Genomic DNA, 23,114 nt, shown 5'->3' with positions numbered 1-23,114 from the left:
TTGCTTTTTTTTTTTTTTTTTTTTTTTTTTTTTTTTAGCAAAGGTGACTCTATTTTGAATCTGACAACTTTCACATCTTGCACACATATATCTTTATTTTTTATTAAAATAAAAACATTTTTAAGGTCAAACATTAACTATGTATAAGCTCCTTAACCACATGCTTAAGGACAGTATAGTGTATCTGAACCACAGATCCTAAAACCTGAAATTTGGGAAGGAGATCATCACTAATTCTGTTGAAAAGGAAAAGGGGCTAGGCACAGTGGCTCATGCCTGTAAGCCCAGCACTTTGGAAGGCTGTGGTGGGTGGATCACTTGAGGTCAGGAATTCGAGACCAGCCTGGTCAACATGGTGAAATGCTGTCTCTATTAAAAACAAAACCAAACAAAACAAAAAACAAAGAAAAGAAGGAAAAGGCCAATGTGGCCGCCCAGGGTGCTTGGCCCTTGGCTTATATTGTTGGAAGCTACTTACAAAGCACGGGAGAGCTGTCTGGCTCGCATCTGCTTCTGCTTTCTCTGACAACAGGGGGTTTCAGATGGGAACGTGATGGACTGAGGGGAGAAGGCCTGCAAAGCTGGCAGCTGCAGGTGCCAGGACAGTGCTCCCAGGGTGGCTGGTTGCCCAGGGGGTGTCTGAGCTGCTCACGTGGAGGCACACAGGCTTGAGTGATCTTGGAGACATGAGATAAGAAGTAGGACACTGGACAATGAAATGGTCAGTGAAACACTACTCTATCTTAACAGATAAAAAACTCCAGCTAAAACCCTAGACAAGACTGGAGGAGAAGGTAGGTGAATGTGGAAGCAGATGGAGAAAAATAAAAAAGTGAATAACACTGTTGACTTGAAGTCTGTTCTGCGAGTTCCTTCCAGATTAGCCTCAGACAGACGGCTGCCCTGCCTGCCTCTCCATGCCCAGGAGGCCGCCTCCTATCAGGGCCATGCTTTGGGTGCTATTTTCAAACCCATGAGCTTCATCTGCAAGGGAGAGAGCTGTCATAGCACATCACATGATTAAAAGCAATTAGTGTTCATAAGCTAGACAGGCATTTAAATTGCTCTATAGTTACCTTGTAGAATGAGAAATTACAGAATAAAGTCCACGTGATTATTCAACTGTGTATGAGAGAGTGGTTGTGATCAAAGAGACCACACTGTTAATAATGATAAAAAATCAGCGTAATATGATTCACTTTTTCTGAAAGAATCATTGTAATTAACAACAGTATTTTATCACCAGTTCTCTCAAATGCATAAATATTTCAGGATTAACTCTGCTAATTGGGATAACAAATTCTTCACAGGAGTCATAATACACCATAAAGCAGTGTTTTATGTACCGACTTAGGTCTAACAATGATGAATAGTGTGAGGATGTGCTGGGCTGGATTCCAGTGTCAGTAACTGGAGGGGGCTCCCAACACTAAGAACACAGCATACAACTTCCTCCAGGTCATTTCACTTGTGGTCTTCAGCCCATGCTTCGTGGGTTTTTATGAGCGCAATAAAGCAGCCACGAAAGAAAGTCCACTTGCTGTCTACACCTGCATGACCCCACTCTGTATCCAGCCAGATTTCATGGAGGAACGAAGCCCGAGGTCCTGAGGAATCCACTGTAGGCAATGTATTCATGCATCCCCTCTGCGCCTAGGCTGCTCCTGGTTATGTCCCTTCCTTGGTGTAATTAAGACAATGTTCACTCAAATTGTTTCTGTGGGGCCCTGTTCACTTGTGGAGTTCCATGTGGGAAAAGCTGCCAGAGCCAATTAACATGTGCAGGCCCACAGGCAGTTCAGAAAGCAGGGTCCTATTGTGGATTCCCTATTGGTTGGCCTAGTGAATGCAAGTTTTTCTGTGTTCAACAATGTGAGACCAAAATGTATGTGTACCTTCTGACTGTTATTAATACTTATGTGATTTTTTGGGTCTGCTTGACTGATCATTTCTGAGAAGATTTGTTAAAATCTACAGGAGGTAGTAATTTATTTCTACTCCTAATTCTTACAATTATTTTCTTTAAATGTTTTTATAGCATATATTGTAAATGAATACATTCTGATGATTATAGCATCTTCATGCTCTATACCCAGTTGAAAATGAACTTCTATTGTTCCTTGATATAATGACATGTCTTCTACTTTTCAAAAGTAGAGACCTCCAATATTATCTGGTATATTTTTGCAACATTATTTTCAACGTTAATTTCTTATTTTTAAGTATTCCTCAAATAGGTAATTTGGATTCTTCTTTTTAATTCAATATGAACATTTTCATTTTTAAATTGGTGTAATTACAGTTTTATATGTGTTGCTTTTTTTTTTTTTTTTTTTTTAGATGGAGTCTCACTCTGTTGCCAGGCTGGAGTACAGTGGTGTGATCTCGAGTCACTGCAACCTCCGCCTCCTGGGGAAGCGAGTCTCCTGCCTCAGCCTCCCGTGGAGCTGGGACTACAGGCACATGCCACCACACCCAGATAATTTGTGTATTTTTACTAGAAATGAGGTTTCATCATGTTGGCCAGGATGGTTTCGATCTTGTGACCTTGTCATCCGCCCACCTCAGCCTCAGCCTCCCAAAGTGCTGAGATTACAGGCGTGAGCTACTGCGCCCAGGCCATGTGTTGCTATCTCACTTACATTAATGCAAGAGTGAAATTTGGCTTTCTATCTTGAACAAGACTTTCATGTAATATTAAAGGATAATGAAAGATTTTTGTTTGCCTTTTGAATAAACTACCAAAAAAGAAGGGAAAGACAAGAGACAGATTGTTTGGAAAGCTAAGTCTTCCCTCTATCAATGAGTAAAGTTTTTTGGCTTAGAAATTTTTTTAAGTCATCGTTTTGGCTAAATGAATGACTTATGGTGACCTGGAATTCTATTTTATATCAAGTGCTTTAAACATTTAATATATTTGTTAGGCTTCCCAAAATCAAAATTTCAGCTTCAAAATGGTCTTTTCTGACCTCTAACTTTGAGATACTACAGAGGGTCCCTGAAACATCCATAAAAGAGGTAAACAGGACTATCTGACATTCTAAGTTACATGGGAAGCATTGTCAAAATAAAAAACAATGTGTAAACTTTCTTCAGGCTATATTTTAGTGAATGATATTAATATATGCTCCAAAATTATACGGGATTCTAAAATTCGAATGTGTCTGAGTATATACTATAAATCATAATTACGATTATTATGTTATTAAAACTGTAGAAATAACTAGATTGCTTTGTCAATTGTGTCTTTAACTGTGACTATTTAAAGTCATTTCCACTGTTAATCGCTTAATGCTGATGCAGTTTCTGAAAACGTTGCAAGCACACAAAATCTGAGAATATGGTATCTTTTAGGAGGTTCATGAAAGCATGAAAAGGACCCTGAAAAGCACTCTTTCATACAGGTTTCTGGTCACTTTAAAATCATGATTTGGACTGGGTAAGAATTCCTGAAACTTTAATGAAAGGATTGATGGTTTATAAAACTGCTAACCCAAAGAGAACAAAAATTAATTGATACCAAGAAAATGTTTTGCCAGATTTTCATGCTAAATCAGCCAATACTGAAATCATTTAGATATACAATTTGAATAAACTCCATGGTTTAAGTCAAATTACCTATAGTAACCCATCAGTTATCAGTGCTGTGAACCTAAATTGGAGAAACAACTGGTATTCAAGAGGATGCAAGTCCAGTGTTAAGCATGGACTCATGGAGAACCAGGACAGCTTCTTTGTCCTTCCTAAGTGCTTATAGCTTTTGTAATTAAAAGTTCCTCTACATGATTCACCCTGGAAAAGATAAAATGAATGAAATTAACTATATATTGGTGTGGTGACTTCTAAATTGCTAAAGTAGTTTATGACCAATGTTTGGTTTGTCAAATCCATATTCCTGGGAAGGCAATCAAAGCTTCAGGAACATTCAGCTACCTGATGAGCCTTTTAAACATTTATAGAGAAATTTAATTCCATTGTCATTTTCAGTGCATGTTTTCTGATTGTATAAAAGCTTTCCCATGCAAGAAGGCTAATGTTATCACAGTAGATTATTATGCTACAGAGTATTTTCACCAGGTAAAGAAAGGTTTTTATGGTTCATGGACTGAGGACAATCAACCCCTTCACAGTCTAGAACCCAAACATTGGATCTTCTGAGAATATCAGAGAAAGACAGCCCCTGCCATCCACACTGAAACAAAACCTCAGGACCTTGAACATTGGGTTCATAATTTCACAACTGAGTAGAGTCCCTCCACATTCTTAGAACTGTACACCCATTGGAACACTTAAGGTAAAGCTAACCAGGGAAGTTTCTCTCCCAGAGAAGATGGCATCCTTGATGTGAACAGCTTTTTCTAAGATCATGGATCAAGACTTCTCTACTGTCATAAGACTCTTATATTTGCATATTTTTCCCTTGCTTACGCCTCTGTGAACAATAGAACTGAAATGGGGGTCTGTTGTGTGCACTTATGGGTATACTTTTATTTGCAAAGGATTTTGCAGCCAGCCTTATGCATGGATAACCTTATACCTTGATAGGTGAAAGATGAAGGCCCAATGTAGGTGAGAAACTTTAATGGTACATACGTTGCCTCATAGTCAGTCAGAAACAGAGCATTGGTTCACTCTTCTTAACCCGCATCATGGGTTAAAAAGAACATTGCCAGAAGGGCTTCACTGTTCTATAAGGGCATCATTTGTTAGGTCCTTTTTCCATGGTTTGGAGTAAAAGAGGCAATGATTAAAAATGTATCCCTCATGATAGGCTCTATAGCAGATTCTACTGTAAAGGCTATGGTTACACAACAGACCTTAAATTATCTTGTGAAAGTTCTACTAAATAATAGATTTGCTCTAGATTACTTACAGGCTAAACAGAAGTATCTGTGCAGTTGCTAACACTTGCGGCACATGGAGAAAACATTGGGTAGTATAGAGACTCACTTGTAGGGGATTAGAAAAGAGATGGCTTAGTTAAGTGAGCAGACTCTTTATCTAGCTCACTCTTTGATCTATTTCAGTTTAGGTGGTTTGGTTTATGGGGATCCTGGATAAGAAGCACACTCCAAACTCTCGATATTATCTTCCCTATAGTCATAATAGTAGTCTCCCTGGTCACTGTATTCTCTCAAAAGTTTTAAATGTCTGCATGCAGCCATCTCTGGAATGTCAAATGGCCTCTCTTCAGCTACATTGACAGGACCTGAAAGAAATGTGTGACCATGAGGACACTGTAACCTATGAACGACATGCTTAACCAGACACCCAAAATGATGGTAACTGAGAGTGGCGCTGGAGCCCTAAGTTTTGGTCACATTCTCACCTAAGTGAGAACCTGATTAAAAACAGGCAATGTTCTTGTCTCTGTCTCTTTCAGTTCTACTCTGATCTTAGTTATTTCTTGTCTTCTGCTAGCTTTTGAATTTGTTTGCTCTTCCTTCTGTAGTTCTTTTAATTGTGATGTTAGAGCGTTGATTTTAGATCTTTCCCACTTTCTAATGTGGTCACTTAGTGCTATACTTTTCCCTCTAAACACTGCTTTAACTGTATCCCAGAGATTCTGGTACGTTGTGTCTTTGTTCTCATTGAACAACTTATTTATTTCTGCCTTAATTTTGTTATTTACCCAGTAGTCATTCAGGAACAGGTTGTTCAGTTTCCATGTAGTTGTGCGGTTTTGAGTGAGTTTATTTTTTTTCTTTTTGAGATGGAGCCTCAGTCTGTCGCCCAGGCTGGAGTGCAGTGGCACGATCTTCGCTCACTGCAACCTCTGCTGCCCAGGTTCAAGCAATTCTCCTGCTTCAGCCTCCCAAGTAGCTGGGATTACAGGTGCCTGCCATCACACCTGGCTAATTTTTGTATTTTTAGTAGAGATGAGGTTTCACCATCTTGGCCAGGGTGGTCTTGAACTCCTGACCTCGTGATCCACCCGCCTTGGCCTCCCAAAGTGTTGGGACTACAGGCATGAGCCACCATGCCCAGCCATGAGTGAGCTTCTTAATCCTGAGTTCTAATTTGATTGTGCTGTGGTCTGAGAGACTGTCTGTTATGATTTCTGTTCTTTTACATGTGCTGAGGAGTTTTTTACTTCCAATTATGTGGTCAGTTTTAGAATAAGTGCTATGTGGTGCTGAGAAGAATGTATATTCTGTTGATTTGGGGCGAAGAGTTCTGTAGATGTCTATTAGGTCCTGGATCTGTGGTTTGGTGCCAAACATTAATTTGGGAGAAATTGTCAGTCATTATAAATTCAACTATTTCCTCTGTTCTTTTCTCTCTCTTTTTCTCCTTTCAGAGTCTTTATCACGCATATTTATACCTTTTGTAGTTGTCCTACAGTTCCTGTATGTTCTGTTTTGTTTCTCTTTTCTGTCTTTTTCTCTTTACTTTGCAGTATTGGAGGTTTCTATTGATAAACCCTCAAGCTGAAAACAGACTTTTCTCAGCTTTGTCTGTGTCCATCTACTACTATGCCTCAAATGCCTTTTTATAAAAACATGTGTTTTTATAAAAAGGCGTTTTCCATTTCTGTTACAGTATTTTTGATGTCCAGTATGTATTTTTGATTTTTTCTTAGGATTTCCATCTCTCTGCTTACACTTCCCAGCCACTCTTGCAGGCTGATTGATTTATCCATTACAGCTCTTAGCATATTCAGTCTAGTTGTTTTAAATTCTCAGTCTGCTAATTCCAACGCCTCTGCTATATCAGATTATGGTTTTGATGCTTGCTCTGTCTCTTCAAACTGTGCTTTTTACCTCTTAATGTATCTTGTGATCTTTAATTGGTAACTGTAAATAATATACTTGATAAAACGGACTGCAGTAAACAGACTTTTAGCAATGTGGTGGTCATATGCAAAGGAAGGGCAGCATTCCATAGTCTTATGGTTAGATGATGAGGTGTCAGCCTTTTAGTGAGTCTGTGCCTCTGTATCGTGAACTTCACATGTGCTTCTCAATTCCTTCCCCCTCCATCAGATGGGACACCATGGCTGCTGGGGTATTTCCCTTTCTCCAGGACACTTAGGCTCTTATAAAACCTCACCACGTTAGGCTCTGGTTGAATAGTTTCTCCTGAGGGCAGACCTTATTAAGAAAACAGAATGCTTTGACATAGTTTGAAATGATTCCTTTTCTCCTCTCCCTGCCAGAAGCATGAGCGTGTTTTTCTGCGATATTCACTGTGAGGATCTAATAAAACTCCAAAAGTTAAAACTCACACAAGGGTGGTGTCTTAGTCCACTTGTGCTGCTATAATAGAGTACCTGAGACTGGGTAAATTATACAGAACAGAAATCCATTTCTCACAGTTCTGGAGGCTGGGAAGTCCACGATCAAGGTTCCAGCAGGTTTGGTTGCCTGTTGAGGACCTGGGCTCTGTTTTTAAGATGGTGCCTCGAATGACACTTCCTCCAGAGAGGAGAAATACCATGTCCTCATACGGTGGAAAGCAGAAGGGCAAGTGCACTCAACACTGCATGTAGCCTCTTTAATAAAGGTGTTCATCTCATTCACAAGGGAGCAGCCCTCACGGTCTAATCACCTTTCAAAGGCCTTACCTTTTAATACTATCCCATTCAAGGGATAGTATTTTGGAAAGGACACATTCAAACCATAGCATGTGGCTAGCCCACAATGGAAAAGTCCCCTTGGAGATTTTATTTCTCAGACTTGTCCACTCTAAGCCTCTAGCAGTTTGCAAATTATAGTTCAGGCTTTCCTGTCCCCACACTAGTTCCCACAAGGATTGCTGCTCAGAGCTTTCTGTTGTAGTAAATTGCGATTCTCTATAATTTCCTCTTTCTAGTTTCCCTTCGGTAACTTATTTCTAGTTTCATTCCATTCTGAAAAAAAATTTTGTATGATTCAATAGTTGAAATATTATGACTTATTTTGTGACCTAATATATTGTGAATGAAAAAAAGCACAAACTTTTTTTCTCTGCTCTCACACCACAACAATCAATACAGACAATTTCTGTGACCAAGCATGTCAGCATTTCTCCCCACCAGCAAGCAAGCAATCAACTCTGCCGTGGACATGAGACTTCTGGCCAACTGACTGTAAATTGGGACTCCCATGACCCCCTCCTTGTGTTAGGCTAATTTGCTAGAGCAGCCCACAGAACTCTGGGAAACACTTGCATTTACTAGTTTATCATAAAGGATGTTACAGAGGATAAAGATGAAAAGGTGCATAGGGTGAGGCATGGGGGAAGGGGCCCGGAGCTTCCATGCTCTCCTGGTGCCTCACCCTCCAGGAGTCTCCACATGTTCAGCTATACAGAAGCTCCCCAACCTGTCCTCTTTGGGGTTTTATAAAGGATTTGTAACATGGGTTAGAAATGTGATTTGGCAAAAAGGGTACGATCTAGTGCTGATAGACTGAGTGGGGAAACCCAGCAAAGCCTGTCTACTCAGATGCGTCTTGGCCTCTCTCTGCAGCATTCCCATCTCCAGGGTATGCTGCAGGAGTTTTCTCATCTGACAAGACAGGTCAGATGTCCTTTATGAAAAGGTGGGAAAATTAGAGTGTTGTCTTGTGGAGAAAAATGATCTGATGAAAGGAGGGTGGAGGTGAGAGACAGAGAGAAAGAGAGAGAGAGAGGTTCTGTTTTTTGAGGTCTGCTTCTGAGGCCTAAAGCACCCAACATTATAACAAGGATGATGGGAGTTGTGAGCCAGAAACCGTGGACAATCTCATTCTCTATCTGTATCTATATATTAATTCTATACAGAGATACATAATATATATAATACATATAAAATATGTATGTTATATATATAATATCACACCTATGGGCTATTTTGGAGAATGTTTCACGTTTACTTGAGAACAATGTGTACTCCTCATATGTTGTGTGCAGTGTTCTACATATATTTATTAGGTCCAATTGGTCTACAGTGCTGGTCAAGTCCTCTATTTTCTTATTTATGTTCTTTCTGGCTGTTTCATCCACTGTGGAAAGTAGGGTCATTGAAATGTCCTGCCATTATTGTAGAACTATCTATTTCTGTCTTCAATTTTGTCAATGTTTGCTTCAAATAATTAGGAGCTCTAATGTTTGGTGCATATGTGTTTATAATTGTCATTGTTCCCTGATGAAGTCACCCTTCACCTAGATATAATGTCCTTCTTTGTCTCTTGTAACAGTTTTTGACTTACAGTGTATTTTATTTGATGTTAATATAGCCACACTTGCTCTCTTTTAATTGATATTTGCATGTTTCTTCAGGGGTGTGTGGAAAAAAAATACAATCTCAGGACCTGAGGTTCACTAAGCCAAAGGCAAAAAAGTCAAGCTGGGAGCTAGGTCATGCAAACCTGCCCCCTATTTTGTTCCCAAATAGATGGCTACATCCTCCCTCAAGTTTTTCTCACAAGAAAATTTCCTATAGGCCCCAAGATCTTTACCCTAAAGTGGTTCTGTTAGATTTCACCCTGACAATGTACATTAACAGCTTATCTTCACAGGCATGGGACAAAGGACAGAACAAAAAGTCCTCCCTCTGGTCACCTGAGACAAATGCATATCTGACTGCTTCCTATACTCTATGATTATTGTATCTTATGTAAAAATGCAGATTCATGGAACCAGATGAATGCATAATTGACTTTTCCTCAGCCAGCTCCTTTCATGTCAAAAATGAGGACTCGATGAAAATAATCAAAAGACTCAAAGGAACGCAACTGCTTGCCTTACCTACTCTCCCTTTTTTTCTCTTCCTCTTTCTCCTGCTGCCTGCTCTTTTCTCTTTAAATAATGAAACCCCCAAACTCTGCGTGGAAAAAGCACAGACAGCATATGTTTCCTGTGGGTACGTGTTCCTTTCTCCTGGGCGTGTCTTTCACCTTGGCAAAACAGACTTCTAAAAGGGTTGAGACTTGCCTCCATCATTTTCTTGGATTTATCGGTGGTTTCTGACACTTCATTTTCTTCCCTGAAGAAGTTGTATTTTCTGGTGTCTTCGTATGCCTTGTGATTTTTGTTGTTGTTGTTGAGAATTAAGAATTTGAAAAAACAGCCACTTCTCCTAGTATATGAGGACAGGCTATGTGATGGGGAAGATCTTCACTAATTCTCAGGGCATGTTCTGAGCCTTGGAGTCAGCCCAAGGAGTAGCTTAAGATCTTCTCACGTCTTTTCTGAGTATGCCTCTTATCTGAGCCTTCATGTGGCTTTAACTATTTCCCCATAAACATGGCTCCTTTTAGACATCTTAATTTTCCAAAAGTCTTGTTCTGGCTTCTTTATGTGCCCTTAGAGGGTTTATTATATGCTTCCATTTGAAATCTCTTGCCCAGGCATCTTCAGTCTCTGTAGCCACCCTGCAGTTTTTAAGAGCAGTTCCTGCTGCTTACCATAGCTTTTTCTCAGCCTGCAATCTGAATTAAACTGCTTTTCCTATTCTGAGCTCCGAGTTGAACAAAGCAGGACTAATCCTTCAAGCCATTCCCAGATAGGTTAGACTCTGCTCACTAGCATTAGAGGGAAGGAACTGGGAGCTGGGCTGCCATTTCCTCCAAACCAAAACTGCTCAGTGCCAGGGAAGGGTGCAGAAAAGGGGAGTACAAATCCACAAAATCTCCTGCATTTTAAATGTTGCTTTTTCTTGAATGGGCGCTTGCTTGGCCCCTGTACCTTTTCGCTATTTTCCAAAGGTCCTCTAATTGTTTTTAAAAAATGTTTCTGGGGGTAGTAAGTAGTGTCTGAAGCTCCTTAGTCTGCCACCTTGCTGATGTTGCTGTATCATCTGTTTTAGGACATGAAGGATGAGCTGCAAGGAAGATGATCAAGATCACACAACTCGGGAAAGGAAAAAGTACAGCTGAAATTTCCATCACTGTCCTTACAATGGAAAGAACTGCTCTAGCCATGCACCTGGCTGGGACCGTCGATTTCCCTTGTTACCTTGGATTTCCCCTGGCCCCAGGACTCAGGACGCTTGCCCATGCCTGTCCTATGTACTTGCATTATCCCAGGTTTCTTAGAAATTGGAGAATGGGTTTGCTGTGATTTGAATGCATTTCTGCCAAAATTCAGGTGTTGAAACTTCATGGTCCACGTGATCAAATTAAAAGGTGAGGACTTTAGGAGGTGATGATAAGGCTGTGAGGGCTCCTCCCTTTTGAGTGGAAGAGGCATCATCACAGTCTCCGGCTTGCCTGCTCTTCTGTCTTCCCTGAAGACGCAGGGCTCCTTCTCTCCAGAGGATGCAGCAAGAAGGCATTGCAAAGGGAAATAAAAATCTCAGGTCACATATACACCATGGAATACTATGCAGCCATAAAAAAGAATGAGTTCATGTCCTTTGCAGAACATGGATGAAGCTGGAAACCATCATCCTCAACAAACTAACACAGGAACAGAAAACTAAACACTGCATGTTTTCACTCGTAAGTGGGAGTTGAACAATGAAAACACATGGATACAGGAAGGGGAATATCACATACCAGGGCCTATCAGGGGGTAGTGGGGGAAGGGGAGGGAGAGCATTAGGACAAATACCTAATGCATGCAGGGCTTAAAACCTATATATATATATATATATATATACACACACACACACACACACACACACACACATGAGTAAAGTAAGCAGCTGTTACTAGCAGCATGCACCCTCCAGATACCCCATGGAAAGGCAAAAGGTCTCAGACATCTGGAAAGTCTGGCCCCACAGACCACTCATGAGTAACTTATTTGCTGGCCTTCCATGAGCCAGGTCATGCCAATTGTAACTTTAGGTCTACAATCTAAATCTAGTTCCTAAAGCTCCACACTGATAATGTCAATTACTAGCTTATCTCCCCAGGTGCAGAACAAAGGCAAGATGAGATTAATCATTTCTTCACCCCTCCCTGAGTTGGCTACATAATTATTTTATTTCCATATTCTTTTTTTTCTTCAAAGGTTCACCTTATCTTATGTAAAATATAGATTTAGTGAGAAGTAAAGTCTCAGAAGTATGTAACCATTCTCCTCTCTGCCTCCCCTCCTTTTTAAGAAAAAATGTATAAATACTAAGCCTGCTGAGAACCTCTTTGGAAAGAATGGTTGTGTCTGTGGCTCGTGTTGTGGGCGCACTCTCAGGCTGGCTCAGTACACCTTGATTGGTTGGACACCTGCCTCAGTCACTTGTTTTTGTTGTCTGCACCATCTTGGAAGCAGAGAGCAGTCCTCACCAGACAATCAAATCTGCTGGCTGGTGCTTTGATCTTGCACTTCCCAGCCTCCGGAACTGTGAGAAAATAGATTTCTGTTCTTTATAAATTACCCAGTCTACAGTATTTTGTTATGGCAGCACGAATAGAGTAAAATATAGGCAAAGCTCATGGCCTACCACTTCATGGAGCGGTGCAATCTTACAGCACCAAAAATGAGGAGAGAAGAGGGTGATCCTGAGCTTGCAACAGCTTCACAGGGAAGGAAACATGACTGATTTCTAATTTCTCGTCACATGAGACATGTATAAACAGGCCAGACAGAAGGGTCTGCCAGAGGAAAACAGAGAAAAGGATTTATCTGTCTCTCCCTCCTGGCTCTTGCTCTCCCAGGACAAAGTTCTCATCATGGGGGACTGCGTTCCCCAGCACCCTTCCAGATAGCATCAGCGGCCACTCCCATAGCTACTGGGAAAGCCAGAATGCTATCCCCTGGTAAAGGAACACATGTGGCTTGTGAAGTCACAGGAGAAGCCAGAATTGCCACAGTCTGCTGGGACTGTGCAAAGGCACTGGGGCTGCTGTGGTTTATACCATTATGGGCACAATGGAGGCCATGCCAGAGCCCTACTCTCACCTCAAGGACGGATGACTGGTGCTGGGGGAGGAAGCAAAAGATGGGGTAAAAACCTGGGCTCTGTATTAAACAAGCAGCATGGGGTAGATGGGCTGAGTGGCCCTGGGGAGGTAAATTAACCAGTACAGCACTCACCTGGTGCGGGCAGCTTCACTGTGCTTGTCTGCCTGTTCCTGCTCCCTCCAAGAATGGAGCTGAAATTCATCACCCTGCTGCGTGTCTCAATAATTCACTTACCACATGAGCTTTCTGGGGTACTAGATGACAGTCAGATGAATGCAGGGCAAACAGAAGAGGGCCTGTAGAGATACCAGGATTCCAAAGTTTCATAGAAATGGTGATGCAGTATCCGGGGGAATTGAAAACCGAGTTATCACCTAGTTTAGTTTAACTCCTCATTGGATTCAAGAAGCTTTATGTTTTTCATTTTGAGGAAGAAAACTTCCTTTCAGTCCAGGCTGGTGCTCTTCCCTCCAATTTAATCTCTGTCCCAATCTTACTTCATTAGGATACCAGTTCACATCTGTTCCCGCTCTGACCAGCTCCAGGATTCTGCCCTTGGCTCTGAGAAACTTACATTGTGTTGTGTTCACCTGTTCGGGTGGGAAGAAACTGGAGACAAGAGTAGCCTAGAAGAGCAGAGGCCCCCTTGGCGGCGAGGACAAATTTCCCTCTCTTTTCTTTTTCCATGTGAACCATTCCGAGACTCCTTTCATAAGCTCCTCAGATGATCCCACTGGCGGGGGCTCACACACAGAAGATAAACCTCTTTGTTGTCTCAGCTCCTTGTCCTGCACTTCTGCCCTCTAGGGTCCAGTTCCCAAACAGGTTACCCAGGTGCAAGCCTTGCCTTAGGAGATTACACACACACACACACACACACACACACACACCTATGCTTGCACACATACAAACACACAACCCACATCACTTCTATCTTAACTAAGATAGTGATTTTGACTTACTACCAAACCCAGGGCCCAAGTTGACCTTTGAAATCTGAAGTTTGCTCTTTTACCCTTCCCTTCATTCTGCCCATATATATATATATATATATACACACACACACACATACACACACACACACACACACACTTTGGGAAGAGAACTAGAGTGTAACATTTACTGAGCTCTTTTTTCTTGGGGTCAGGTATTGTTGTAGGTGTTTCCACAGGTGTATATATGTATTTTACATTTCTCACTGTAACCTGTGACAGAAAATATTCCCAGACGTATGATATAATGAGCACATGAAGCTTAAAGAAGTTAAGTTTCTGACATAAGATCCTGTATTAACTGGTCCTGCCTGGCTCTTCAGTCCTCAGAAGAGGGTCTAGGGGAAGACGGGCTCCTGCAACAAAGAAGGGTTGGGTGGAGGTCAGTTGAGATACCAGAGTGCTGTGTGGGAAGAATTGTCAAAAAACAAGAAACCTGATTTCTCTACCAAACCATTTTATTTTTCTCAACAACTGACAGAAATCGTCTGGGAAACCTGGCTTGCTGTGGTCACCTTGCCCTGTCCATAGAAATTGAAACAGAATGGAACTGCATGTTATTCAGGAGAATGGTGATGACTCATGCTTGTAGATGAGAGCTGAGACATTACAACAGTGAGTGATCAAGGATTAGCGGCTTCACAGCAGAGCTAGCATTTTCTCCCTCCACCTCCAGAGGATAAGGGGGCTCATTTTAAGGCAGTTCAGGGACACATTGAGAGTGGGTGCAACCATACAGGGCAACAGAATCAGACAGCCTGTCCACCTCAGCCCAGCCAAGCAGCTCTGTGCAGAAAGATATCGGAAGGAGCTCAGGTATTCTCTGAGGACCACCTGGGAGCAAAAAGCCAGAAAGCGATTGAAGCTACTTCAAACATTAGCTGCCCTTATTGCCACAGCAATGTAACGGTGACTGAAAATAGCACATGCCACCGGCAGAACAGGAGTCCCAGAGCAGTCATGCAGAGGGCACAGCATGGCTTCTGCCGCATTCTATTGGCCAAAGAGTATCACGAGGAAGCCAAAACTAGAGGGGTGGGGAGAGGAACTCCACATCTCTGTGGGAGAAGCTGCTGAGGGCATGGATACAAGGAGGGGTAGAGAAATAGATTGCCATCAATCTACCAGGGGACTTATTAGAAGGATTTGTAGGGGAATTATAGGAAATGCTGGTGAGCATGAGCTTTCCTCTCTCTTTCTGCCTTCAGTGGATTGGATGAGGCCCATCCACACTGGGGATAGCCAACTGCTTTACTCAGTCCACTGAACCAGATGTTAACCCCATAGAAACACTCTTACAGACGCATCTGGAATAATATTTTATTACCAAGTATTTGGGCACTCCTTGGTTTGATCAAGTCAAGTTGATGCATAAACTATACAAATGCATCAAATTTGTTTTGCTACTGGGTCCTCTCTGACCCCAGGACTCTTCGTTTGCAGGTTCACACCTGGAGCCACCTTCTTTCTGTGCCTGTACCCACCTTCTTGGCAGTTGAGTGCTCTGTGTCTGGAGGCCTGACACCACCCCTGAGTGTACTGCCACACTTCCATGAGCTTTGACTTTTGGAAACAACTAGTTTCTTCCCAACAACCCCCTCCCAACTGGAAAAGTTTTAAATTTGCTCCAAGACATGGAGATCCCCCCTAGAACATGGGCAGATGTTTACTTTTCAGTGCTATCTAGGGTTGTCCTTCCAGCTACCCTGCTGCCACCCATACTGAGCAACTTTCCACCATACTTGCCAGTTAATGCTCGACATGCTGAGAAAATGGGAAGTTCACACCGAAGTTAGGTAGGGTCAGGGACACCCTTCCATCACCTGCTTGTGGGGTGAGCTTCATGGAAGATTTGAGCTGCCCTAAACCTCATAGAACACAGAGTCCTAGACATAAAGGCTGTGAGGAAAAGATAACCTTTAACCCACTGACTTTCCAGGGCACACACCAGGCCCCTATGGGGAAAAGGCTCACCAGATCACCAATCACAGAAGTCCTTCCTCATTCTGCAAGAAGCCCCCAGACAGGCGGAGAGAGGTCACTGACCCAGAGCTTCTGAGAAATAGATGTTGTCATGGACCAAAGAGCGGAGGGAAGGGATGGTCTCTCTGCCCACTCCCCATGCCTCCCCACTCTCACCACCAAACCATCTCACAAGGTTCTTGTCCAATAGACCTCTTCTCTCCTCATCATAATTCTGCTACTACTTCAAGCCAAACTGAAAGAACACTCAGGCCTCCCTGGGGCTGTGCTTGTATCCGAAAGAAGGTCTTGCTGGAAGTCCTGCTTATATCTGCACCCGTTTGTGAGATCCCTGGAATAGCTCTTCTCCTGCCACCTGCTGCGTGGCCTTGGCAGCATTACCCAGCAAGTGCCCATCAAAGTCAAAGTGATTTCTTGTTGAGGTGCAATTCTTCAACCAAAGCTCAGAAGGAGGAAGCGATCACCAAGTCTGCTTTCAGCTAAGTGCCCTCTCTTCTCCCCTGCCCTCTGCTCCTCTCTTTCACTCCAAGGCCCTGGAGACAAACTTTTTCTGATTTGCAGTTGACTAGAAACACAAGGGTCGTTTGAATGTAAAGATGTCACACCAGGATGCCAAAGACATCAGCTCACCTTGGACACAGCACCAGGACCCTGGCTAGAGCTGAGCTGAGCTTTCAGACTGAGAAGAGCAATGTCCCTAGGACGTGAAGGCTCATGTGTTGTGACTTAACTAAACCCTTGAGCTCATGGCTGGCTGTCAACAAGCTTTCTCGGTCCTGTAAATCCATTCTTTGCTGACTTAATGGTCTTGTCTTTATTGTGATATATTTTCATTAGAACCAGAGCCCAGCAGAAAGTTCAAGGCTCCTGCAGACTGTGAGTCCTACAGATGATAAAAAGAGACAGCAAAGGCACTGAGAGCTTTCACATCTGCCAAGCTCCGAGGATCGGCGTCTGTCTGAGAGTGAGGTCAGGACAAGGCTGCAACCTTCAAGTCTCAGCACAGACAACAGGACGCTTAAAGTCATTTCTCAGGGGGCACTCTGGGATGCCTTGATGCCATGAATACTTAGGCTGTTTCTAGACTTCCTCACCTCCTCCTTTATCTACTCCTCTTGATGTTTATGGCTTTGGCCATGAACTGTCTTTGGTTCCCCTAGGTTGCCTCAAGCCTTGGTTCCGGTTCTTTCATGTTCCCTCTTGGCCCTAATGGGCTGGACATCTTGACCTCACGCCTGCATCAATCACTGCAGCGGATAAACTAACCCAACTTCCTGGGATGCGCTGAGAGAAAAGTACAAAAATTAAAGCTTCCCTGAAATTCACTTTAGCTGTGCAACACACGCATTTTCTGGTTTCAAAGTCTGCTGTTGTTGTTATTAATGATGGGCCTGTGGTTTCCCATTTGTCTGTTTTGTGGCATTAATTCTACAATCATCAGAGGAAAAGAAGGGCCATTTGTATTTAAATAATTCAGGATTCCGAAGCTGTTTGTCTACTGTCTATCTATATGTCCAAAATCAGCAAGTGTGCAGTATTTGGTTATTCCCCTATTAAAGCTGCATGTTTTTCAAATTAAAATTACTCATATGCAGACCCAACAAATGTACTAGGAACAAATATTGATTTTCCTCATCTTATTTAGCACTGCATATTTGCTGATGTTTTACAGTCCACCATTAACTAATAGATGGGACCTCAGTCTGAAAACAACAGCAATGAGCCCCATCAGTCAGAGAAAATAAAGACGGAGGCTGAATATCAACTCCTACTCCGGCAGAATTATTTCCCATCTGCCTGAGGGACTCATTAACATGCCTGGCTGTGACGCTGGCCTCTGCCTTCAAGATCCTCGTTTCTGAAGGAGGAGAGCTGTTGCAAAAAAAGCCTGCTTAGCAGTTCATTTTTATCTGTCGAAATGAGCTCTCTATTAAACGTCTGGAGGTAGAGTTTACTATTTATTTTAAATGGGGTCCATTGATCCAATCTGCCCATATTTTGAAGATGTTTTTACGTGTCCCATCTGACTTACATGCCGTACGATAAAAAGTGACTTGCAGTGAGATTCCACGTGAAGCAGCCGCAGCCTCCTGGCTGTGCACGCTGCTGGGTGTGTGGGTGTGTGTCCAGTCTCATGCCGCAGAGGACTCGGTTAGACTCTAATCTGTGTTCATTCTAGAATTCCTGCAAGCCAGGCATGTCTTCAAGTAGGGGGGAGTGGATTTGTGGGAAATACAAGGGTCCCAGGTCCCAGAGCAAGCACAGAGCTAAGGAAGGAGGCTGTGTTATGCACATCAAGGGTCAACAGAGAGGGAGGGTACATTTTCTGAGTCTCACTTTGCTTTACGGCTGCTTTTTCCATCCCAATAGCCCTAAAGAGCTGCCAAGAAAACACACAGAAAATATTAAGAAGAAAATGCAGGCGATTCAAGAGTGCATCTGAGTCCAACGTCCACCTCACCTTTGTTTCTCATTTGGCTGCTGATGAAAACGGGAGGGGACCCTGAGGGAGAACTGAGAGTGCGGAGCCAGAAAGGGGAAGGGGCAGTCTCAGAACCGGCCCAGGAGCCAGAAGGCTCATTCTGGGTGGGACGCCTGGCATAACCCAGGCTGAGCGGAAGCAGCCTAATATTAGGAGCAGTTCAAGATGAGGGTGGAGGAGGCGTTGACCATCTGGGGTTGGAAATGCTTTGTGATGCGGCCCTCCCCCTGGGTGTATGATGAGCACCTGGGCCCTGGGACACAGTCAGTGGGCCAGGTCACTGTGCCTGTTCCCCAGTGGAGCATGCTGGGCCATGCAAGTTGACTGGAGAGAGCCAATTCTCATGTCTCAGGTGGGGGCATCCTGGCTTCCTTTAAAAAGCACTCTCTGTCAGCCGGGCACGGTGGCTCATACCTGTAATCCTAGCACTTTGGGAGGCCGAGGTGGACAGATCACTTGAGGTCAGGTTTCAAGATTAGCTTGGTCAACATGGCGAAACCTCGTCTCTACTAAAAATACAAAAATTAGCCAGGTGTGGTGGTGTACACCTGTAATCCTAGCTACTCGGGAGGCTGAGGCACAGAATTGCTTGAACTTGGGAGGTGGAGGTTGCAGTGAGCGGAGATGGCACCACTGCACAGAGTGAGACTCCGTCTAAAATAAATAAATAAATAAATAAATAAATAAATAAATAAATAAATACACTGCCTGCCTTTTCCATAAAGCTAATTTTCTCAAACTGGACAATCTCGCACAATTTAAGAAGCTGGCAAAAACTTTCTTTTAACGTTTGCATTAATAACAAGGCAGGCCATCTTCCTGGGAATGGTACCTCCGAACGGCTGTCCCTGCAGGAGGCTGTCATTTCTATTCTTCCACAGACTGTCTTGCTCCAGAGGCTAGAACCCAACTTGGTGGAGGAGAAACTGAAGACAAAATCCATACTCAAATTTCCTGGTTGCCTGAGATGTAACCTTCCTCAGCCTTTGCAGAGAGCCATACAAGATATGGGAGGACAAAGCTTAACTGGGTTGTCATTAATCAAGGTATGACGCTGATACTTACCTGACTTTCAGGATGGATTGTACAGTTTCGGTGTCTCTTAAAGTCGGTTGTCATTTTAACCAAGAGGGTGTCGCATCTCTGCCTTTCCACAGACCACCAGAGCAAAGTCCATCTCTCGCAGGACAAGTGTGCTCATTTGGGGATCACAGCTTATGTTCTGGAATGTAGGGGGCTTCAACCAGGCACAGCCAGACTCAGCTAGTTCTGCAGGGAAACATTTCTAGACACACATCCTCCTGGTTGGGCAGTGCCCGGGCTGTGCAGGGCAGGCCTCGAACTGGTGAGAACACCTTCACGTGCATGGGGCCCTCAGCGTGTGGGGGCAGAGTCTTGGGCTGGCTCGTCCCTGGCCAGGCCCGGTTTCATGGGAACACAAACCCACTGCTATGTAAAACCTTGCGTGGAGATGCTGCTGGGGTAAAGGATGGTCAAATGTTCACACTCCAGGACGCAGCCTCCATCCCACTCCTGGTTTACATCTCTTTCAGCAGGAGTTTACTAAAGTCCCTGGATGGAAGCCCGGCAGCCCAGTGGCAGCCATTATCTGACATTCTTCTCCAAGTCCATGGATTGGAAACACCTGCTGAAAACCTGCAGGGTTTCAAATAACCTCTGAGATGGCCCTGAGCCACATCCTGTTTCTGCAGTTGTACTTTTATATGCCATGGCATGGTCAGTGAGCCCCTTCAAGTTACCTGCCATGGAGAAAAGAAAGTGAAGCAGAGGTGATGTTAGCACAAAACTCCGAACTCATCTCCACAGGAGCAGGAATGATTTGGTGCCAGAAGACCTGTCCAAACCAGTTCCTTTCCTTCCCATCTCCCAGGAACTTATTCGTAGGATGATGGTTTTCCGAGAAAGAAGGATGCATCTCACCTTGCTGGCTGCTGTGAAACACTGAGCAGGTAAGCAGTGCCTGGCACATGGACCAGCACATGAGGACACTCGCTGGCTTGGGCTGCATTTGAGAAACAGATCCCTGTGTGTCTTCACTTGGGATTGTGCATTGCACGTACTAGTCTCTGTGTCTGACTCTCCTTGTACTTGTCTGTGAGTCTCAGCCAGCCTTTTAACACCTGTGATGGCCTCACCAGACAAGTCTAACTGACAGGCAGGCAGATGATGGGAGAGTCTGGGGTTTTTTACTGACAGCTAGATCCACGGCCGATTGCAGATTGCTAGACGAATGTGGACAGAGGAAAGTGAAGGTCTGTCATCTGAGTGACAGTGTTTTCCCCCAAGTGTTTGCCATGAACAGTCATGGTTTACCTGAGTGATGTGGCAGCTTTATATTATTTAAAGGGAAGATAGCGTGCACTTCACTGTTTCAGGTCTATGCATACTGCCAAATTGTGTTGATTTAAACTCATTATGATATTTAAAAGTTCTAAAAGAAAGTTTGCTTTCAAATTAGCAATGTGTGGGGTTAGCAAATTATGTAAAAATTGGATGAGTGGATCACTTATAAGAAACAAATCTTCTAAAAATATTTGATAGGGCCATCTGCATGCACCTAATAGCTGCAGTACCACACACCTGCCTGCTGTTGTTATTCTCTGTGTAAGTTTATTTTTATTATTTTTTTTGAGATGGAATCTCACTCTGTTGCCAGGCTGGAGTACAGTGGCATGGTCTTGGCTCACCGCAACCTCTGCCTCCCAGGTTCAAGCGATTCTCCTGCCTCAGTTTCCCAAGTAGCTGGGACTACAAGTGCGTGCCACCACGCCCAGCTAATTTTTGTATTTTTCGTAGAGACGGGGTTTCACCATGTTGGCCAGGATGGTCTTGATCTGTTGACCTCGTGATCCACCTGCCTCGGCCTCCCAAAGTGCTGGGATTACAGGTGTGAGCCACCGCGCCCAGCCATGTAAGTACTTTTATCCTGGTTAGCAGCACATTGTACAATAGTACCAATGTGTGAAAAGCCTGCTTTACCACAAACTAAACAACACCTCTCTTTGCTTGTCCCATCCTCCTCGTAAAGAATCGGTTCTGTTGCTGATGAAGCCCTTCTGCTTGGCTATCTCTGGATGATAGATCGGAATATACTGCCCCTTACCTCTGACTAGGTGAGATGATGTTTAATGCTGCTCATTGAGAAATATCAGTGAGGAAAGAAAGGCAGACCACTCTAAGATGCAGAGAGAAGGCTCTGGGAAGCCTCAATGTCTCAGGGACTGGAAGTCTGACAGCAATTGCATCATTTTTTTCTGACCAAAATGGATTGATTCTGTCACTAGCAAACTAAATGCAATCAGGATTTTGACTTGAATCATAAATTGTGTTTAAATTACAGTTAGCAAGGAGTTGAGGCTGAACATCAGTGCAAAGGAGTTTACAGAAATACGTAAGTAGTTACTTGTTTCCTTAGGATTCAAATGGCTTCCTCTTAAATACCCTAATAGACATACCTCTGCCTATTAAAACTCTGTGTGTGTTTGAGAGCCAGAGAGGACAAAGTGCCGTTTTGGTGATCATGTTTAGTCAAACTGGAGCTTATGATGGGCCCTTCAGATGTCATTGAACACCGGACTAAAAAAACTCTCTTTTAGGGAGGTGGAGGCAGTCAATTGTTTAATGGAGAAAGGTTCAACCATGGTCAACTATTACACCAGAAAAAGGATAAAAACCACTCCATGCCTGGCTGTGAGCTCTACGTGCATTAATTAGTACCTTTACCGAGAGAGGATACATTCTCATCCTGGCCGTCTTTCGTAAAATGTTCCCTCTTAAGTGAAGACAGATGCCTTGCTAATTAGGTGTTTAAAATTGTGCCAACCCTCAGGAAGGCACAACTCAGAAAGAAATCCTCCCAGGGCGGGTGCCTTACCATGTAGCTATATTATGGCAAATATATTTTTTTCCATAGATTTAACATTTTATTAGAGACATACATTATCAGAATAAAAAAAAAATTCAATTAAGCACTATCTGCAGACAACACACTTAAGACTGAATGGTACAATGAAATGAAGGGGAAAGTGTAGGGAAATATATATCGACTAATCACCAAGTACGCGAAACATGGGGATGCTGTACTAATATCATACAAAGTACGTTTTTACCAAAAATGTTATTAGAGATAAAGACAGATATTTTAAAAGGAGAAAGTATAAATCCATCAGTAAGCTATCACAATTAGAATACTCATGACCTTAAAAATGGAGCCCCTGAAAACACAGAGCAGCAATTCTGAATTGAAGGGATAAATGCATAATAAAAAATAGTTATAAATGTCAATACCCCTCTTTCTATAATGGGTAGAATAATCTCGTAGAAGACAGATAAGGAAATGGAAGACTCAAACACTATAAATCAACTAGGACTGATAGACACATGTAGTGCATTTGACCAAATGGCAGCAAAATACCTATACTTCTCAAGTGCACAAAGAACATTTCCCAGGATAAACCACATGCTGGGTCATTAAAAGAACACCAATAAGTTTACGATGATTGAAATATTATAAAATATATCATCCAACAACAATAAAATGAAATTAGAAATCAATTAGGTAAAATTTTAGAAATGTGGAAATTAAAGCACACACTTCTAAGTAACAAATGGTCAAAGAAGACATCAAAAGGTAAATTAGAGAATACTTACAGATGAACGAAAATGAAGATGTAGTATACCAAAACTCACAAGAAAAAGCTAAAGCCGGCCGGGCGCGGTGGCTCAGGCCGGTAATCCCAGCACTTTGGGAGGCCGAGACGGGCGGATCACGAGGTCAGGAGATCGAGACCATCCTGGCTAACACGGTGAAACCCCGTCTCTAC

This window comes from Mandrillus leucophaeus, unplaced genomic scaffold (genome assembly GCF_000951045.1).
Source record: "Mandrillus leucophaeus isolate KB7577 unplaced genomic scaffold, Mleu.le_1.0 Scaffold846, whole genome shotgun sequence".
Classification (NCBI taxonomy): Eukaryota; Metazoa; Chordata; class Mammalia; order Primates; family Cercopithecidae; genus Mandrillus; species Mandrillus leucophaeus.
This window is presented reverse-complemented; position numbering follows the sequence as displayed.